This window comes from Oncorhynchus nerka, unplaced genomic scaffold, assembly GCF_034236695.1.
Source record: "Oncorhynchus nerka isolate Pitt River unplaced genomic scaffold, Oner_Uvic_2.0 unplaced_scaffold_915, whole genome shotgun sequence".
NCBI lineage: Eukaryota > Metazoa > Chordata > Actinopteri > Salmoniformes > Salmonidae > Oncorhynchus > Oncorhynchus nerka.
This window is the reverse complement of record NW_027040389.1, coordinates 236,440-242,326: the sequence shown is the minus strand read 5'-3', so window position 1 is coordinate 242,326 and position 5,887 is coordinate 236,440. Positions and strand designations below refer to the sequence as shown.

Below are 5,887 nucleotides of genomic sequence, written 5' to 3'. Positions count from 1 at the left end.
AAGGAGAGGGGGAGGAGAGAAGGACAGAGGGGACAGAGGAGAGGAAGACAGAGGGGAGGGAGAGGAAGGAGAGAGGAAGGAGAGAGGACAGGAGGAGAGCGAGATGGAGGGGGGAGAGAGAGAGAGAGAGAGAGACAGAGAGGAAGGAGAGGGGGAGAGGAAGGAGAGGGGGGAGGGGAGAGGGAGAGGGGGAGGGAGGAGAGAGGAGGAGAGGGGGGGGAGGAGAGAGGAGAGGGGGAGGAGAGAGAGGAGACCAAAGCAACCATTTATCCAGGACATGTGACTGACAGAGATAATAAATGATCGTTGACTAGAGGAATGTGATGATGGACATGATGCTGATAGTGACTGGTGTGAACTGGACGATCCACAGCTACAGTGGAGTTTCAGGGGAATCTCTCTGAACGAATGAACCCCCCTCCTACCTGTAACCCCCCTCCTACCTGTAACCCCCCTCCTACCTGTAACCCCCTCCTACCTGTAACCCCCTCCTACCTGTAACCCCCTCCTACCTGTAACCCCCCTACCTGTAACCTCCTACACAGTAACCCCCTCCTACCTGTAACCCCCAGGTCCTACCTGTAACCCCCTCCTACCTGTAACCCCCTCCTACCTGTAACCCCCCCTACCTGTAACCCCCTCCTACCTGTAACCCCCTCCTACCTGTAACCCCCTCCTACCTGTAACCCATCCAGGTCCTAGACACGCTGTAACCCCACCTACCTGTAACCCCCTCCTACCTGTAACCAGGTCACCTCCTACCTGTAGAGGTGACAAGAGCTGGTCATCCAGGTGTGTATGTTGTAAGACGTGTCTTGGTGAGAGCAGAGTGGATAACAGGCGCCACACAACACCCCTGCTGCACCTCTGATCTGAGGGTCTCCATGAGCAACCAGACACAACACATCACTGATATACTGCTGCTCTGTAGGTAGACACACACACAGTAGGACAGGTAGGTAGAGACAGACAGACAGGTAGAGAGCAGAGAGAGACAGAGAGGTAGAGAGAGAGAGAGAGAGAGAGAGAGAGAGAGAGAGAGAGAGGTGAGGGTCTCCATGAGAGACAGACACAACACATCACAGATAGACAGAGAGAGACAGCTCTGTAGAGAGAGAGCGAGAGAGAGAGGGTGAGGGTCTCCATGAGACGACCAGACACAACACATCACTGATATACTGCTGCTCTGTAGTGGTTCCAGGTAGAGACAGAGACTTCAGAGACAGACAGACAGAGGAACAAACACTGACACACAGAGAGACCAGCCCTGCACACACACACACACAGACACAAACACACACAGAGAGACAAACACACACAGGTCAGGGAACAAACACACACAGGTCACAGAGAGAGAGACAGACAGACAGAGGTCAGAGACAGAGGCTCAGAGACACACAGGTCAGAGACACACAGGTCACACACACACAGGTCAGAGACAGGCACAGACACACAGGCACAGGTCAGAGACAGAGAGACAGAGGTCAGAGACAGAGAGACACACACACAGGTCAGAGACAGAGAGAGAGACAGGTCAGAGAGAGACAGAGAGACAAACACAGAGAGACAGGCACAGGTCAGACAAGACACACACAGAGAGACACAGGTCAGAGACAGAGAGACACACACAGAGAGAGAGAGACAAACACACACACAGAGAGAGAGAGAGACACACACACAGGTCAGAGACAAACACACACAGGTGAGGGTCAGAGACACACAGGTGAGCACACAGGTCAGAGACAGGCACAGGTCAGGACACAGGTCAGAGACAGTGGTCACACACACAGGTCACACACAGGCACACACAGGTGTCTCACACAGGTCCAGTGGTTCAGGAACAGAGAGTTGAAGAAGACAGGTCAGGATGAAGGGTCAGAGACTGCTGCTCCGATACAGCTGAGACAGCACAGGTCAGAACAAACACAGGTCACACTGACACAGAGACCACTTTATCAGAGACCAGCCCAGCACACACACACAGGTCACACACACACAGGTCACACACACACAGTTCACACACGTCAGAGACACACAGGTCAGAGACACACAGGTCAGAGACACACAGGACACACAGGTCACAGGTCAGAGACACACAGGTCAGAGACACACAGGTCAGAGACACACAGGTCAGAGACACACACAGGTCAGAGACACACACAGGTCAGAGACAAACACACACAGGTCAGAGACACACACAGGTCAGAGACACGCACACACAGGTCAGAGACACACACACAGGTCAGAGACACACAGGTCAGAGACACACAGGTCAGAGACAGGCACAGGTCACACACAGGCACAGGTCAGAGACAGACACAGGTCACACACACACAGGTCAGAGACACACAGGTCAGAGACACACAGGTCAGAGACACACAGGTCACACACACACAGGTCAGAGACACGCACAGGTCAGAGACACGCACAGGTCAGAGACACGCACAGGTCAGAGACAGGCACAGGTCAGAGACAGGCACAGGTCAGAGACAGGCACAGGTCAGAGACAAACACAGGTCACAGGTCACACAGGTCAGAGACACACACAGGTCAGAGACAGGCACAGGTCAGAGACAGGCACAGGTCAGAGACAGGCACAGGTCAGAGACAGGCACACACACAGGTCAGAGACAGGCACAGGTCAGAGACAAACACACACAGGTCAGAGACAAACACACACAGGTCAGAGACAAACACACAGGTCAGAGACAAAACACACAGGTCAGAGACAAACACAGGCACAGGTCAGAGAAAGACAGGTCAGAGACACACAGGTCACACACACACAGGTCAGAGACAAACACACAGGTCAGAGACACACAGGTCACACACACACAGGTCAGAGACACACAGGTCACACACACACAGGTCAGAGACACGCACAGGTCAGAGACACGCACAGGTCAGAGACACGCACAGGTCAGAGACAGGCACAGGTCAGAGACAGGCACAGGTCAGAGACAGACACAGGTCAGAGACACACAGGTCAGAGACACACAGGTCAGAGACAAACACACACAGGTCAGAGACAAACACACACAGGTCAGAGACACACACACACAGGTCAGAGACAAACACACACACAGGTCAGAGACAAACACACACACAGGTCAGAGACAAACACACACACAGGTCAGAGACACACACACAGGTCAGAGACACACACACAGGTCAGAGACACACAGGTCAGAGACACACAGGTCACACACAGGCACACACAGGTCAGAGACACACACAGGTCAGAGACACACACAGGTCAGAGACACACAGGTCAGAGACACACAGGTCAGAGACAGGCACACACAGGTCAGAGACACACAGGTCAGAGACAAACACACACAGGTCAGAGACACACACACACAGGTCAGAGACACACACACACAGGTCAGAGACAAACACACACACAGGTCAGAGACAAACACACACACAGGTCAGAGACAAACACACACACAGGTCAGAGACAAACACACACACAGGTCAGAGACACACACAGGTCAGACACACAGGGTCAGAGACACACACAGGTCAGAGACACACACAGGTCAGAGACACACACACACAGGTCAGAGACACACAGGTCAGAGACACACACAGGTCAGAGACACGCACAGGTCAGAGACACACACAGGCACAGGTCAGAGACACACACTCAGGCCAGAGACAGACACTCAGGTCAGAGACACCTCTCAGGTCAGAGACACCTCTCAGGTCAGAGACACCTCTCAGGTCAGAGACACCTCTCAGAGACACCTCCTGGGCTAGTACCATTCTTCTGTCCAGTCAGCAGGAAGGAGGCAGAGAGGAGTCGTGCAGTGAACCAGAGGCTCCGCCCTTGGTCTGTGTAGTGGCCAATCGGACCCCTTTATCCTCGATGGCTGGGGATGAAACAACAATTAACCAATCACAACCAGTCAAAATAAGACAGACAACAACATTAGCCAATCAGAAAAGACAAATGTGAAATCTAAAGAAGCCTAAATATCTCATAATGAGTGATGGGGTTTTAAATTAGATATTATAAATTAGGGGGTTTTATCTGACGTCTATTAGATATTATAAATTAGTGGGGGTTTTATCTGACGTCATTAGATATTATAAATTAGTTTTTTATCTGGTGGGGTTTTATCTGACCTCATTAGATATTATAAATTAGTGGGGTTTTATCTGACGTCATTAGATATTATAAATTAGTGGGGTTTTATCTGACGTATTAGATATTATAAATTAGTGGGGTTTTTATCTGACGTCATTGGCAGACTATATAAGATATTATAAATTAGTGGGGGGTTTTATCTGACCATCATTAGATATTATAAATTAGTGGGGGTTTTATCTGACGTCATTGGATCAGACTATATAAGATATTATAATTCAGTATTATAAATTAGTGGGGGTTTTATCTGACGTCATTGGCAGACTATATAAGATATTTTAAATTAGTGGGGTTTTTATCTGACTCATTAGATATTATAAATTAGTGGGGTTTTATCTGACCTCATTAGATATTATAAATTAGTGGGGTTTTATCTGGCGTCATTAGATATTATAAATTAGTGGGGGTTTTATCTGACCTCATTGGCGAACTATATAAGATATTATAGATTAGTGGGGGTTTATCTGACGTCATTAGATATTATAAATTAGTGGGGGTTTTATCTGGCGTCATTGGCATTATAGATTAGTGGGGGTTTTACTACGTATAAGATATTATAAATTAGTGGGGGTTTTATCTGACCTCATTAGATATTATAAATTAGTGAGGGGTTTTATCTGGCGTCATTAACGAACTATAAGATATTATAAATTAGTGGGGGTTTTATCTGGCGTCATTATAAATTAGTGGGGTTTTATCTGACCTCATTGGCGAATATAAGATATTATAAATTAGTAGAGTTTTATCTGACGTCATTAGATATTATAAATTAGTGGGGTTTTATCTGACGTCATTAGATATTATAAATTAGTGGGGTTTTATCTGGCGATCTTGGCAGACTATATAAAGATATTATAAATTAGTGGGGGTTTTGTCTTTATCTGGCGTCATTAGATTTATAAATTAGTGAGGTTTTATCTGGCGTCATAAAGATCATATAAATTAGATATTATATTATAAATTAGTGGGGTTTTATCTGGCGTCATTAGATATTATAAATTAGTGGGGTTTTTATCTGGCGTCATTAGATATTATAAATTAGATCTGGCGTCATATTAAGATATTATAAATAGTGGGGTTTTATCTGACGTCATTGGCATATATAAGATAATAAAATTAGTGGGGTTTTATCTGGCGATCATAAATTAGTGCAGACTATTATAGATATTATAAATTAGTGGGGGTTTTATCTGACTTCATTGGGTTTTATCTACGCAGACTATATAAGATATTATAAATTAGTGGGGTTTTATCATGACCTCAGCGTCGTGATATTATAAATTAGTGGGGATCTATATATAGATATCTATAAATTAGTGGGGGTTTTATCTGACGTCATTAGATATTATAAATTAGTGGGGGTTTACCTGGCGTCATTAGATATTATAAATTAGTGGGGTTTTACCTGGCGTGGGGTTTTATCATTAGATATTATAAATTAGTGGGGTTTTATCTGACCTCATTGGCAGACTATATAAGATATTATAAATTAGTGGGGGTTTTATCTGGCGTCATTAGATATTATAAATTAGTGGGTTTTATCTGGCGTTTTATCTGACGCCATTAGATATTATAAATACTATAAGATATTATAAATTAGTGGGTGTTTATAAATGGTGACGTCATTAGATATTATAAATTAGTGGGGTTTTATCTGGCGTCAAATTAGGCTGGCGTCAGACTATATAAGATATTATAAATTAGTGGGGTTTTTATCTGGCGTCATTAGATATT

At 45.9% G+C, this 5,887-nt stretch overlaps 1 pseudogene; it reads right to left on the bottom strand.

Annotated features, from left to right (window-relative positions):
* Positions 1 to 1,875: 1,875 nt before the first annotated feature.
* LOC135570712 (huntingtin-like) overlaps positions 1,876 to 5,887 on the bottom strand; it is a 98,621-nt pseudogene continuing 94,609 nt past the window's right edge.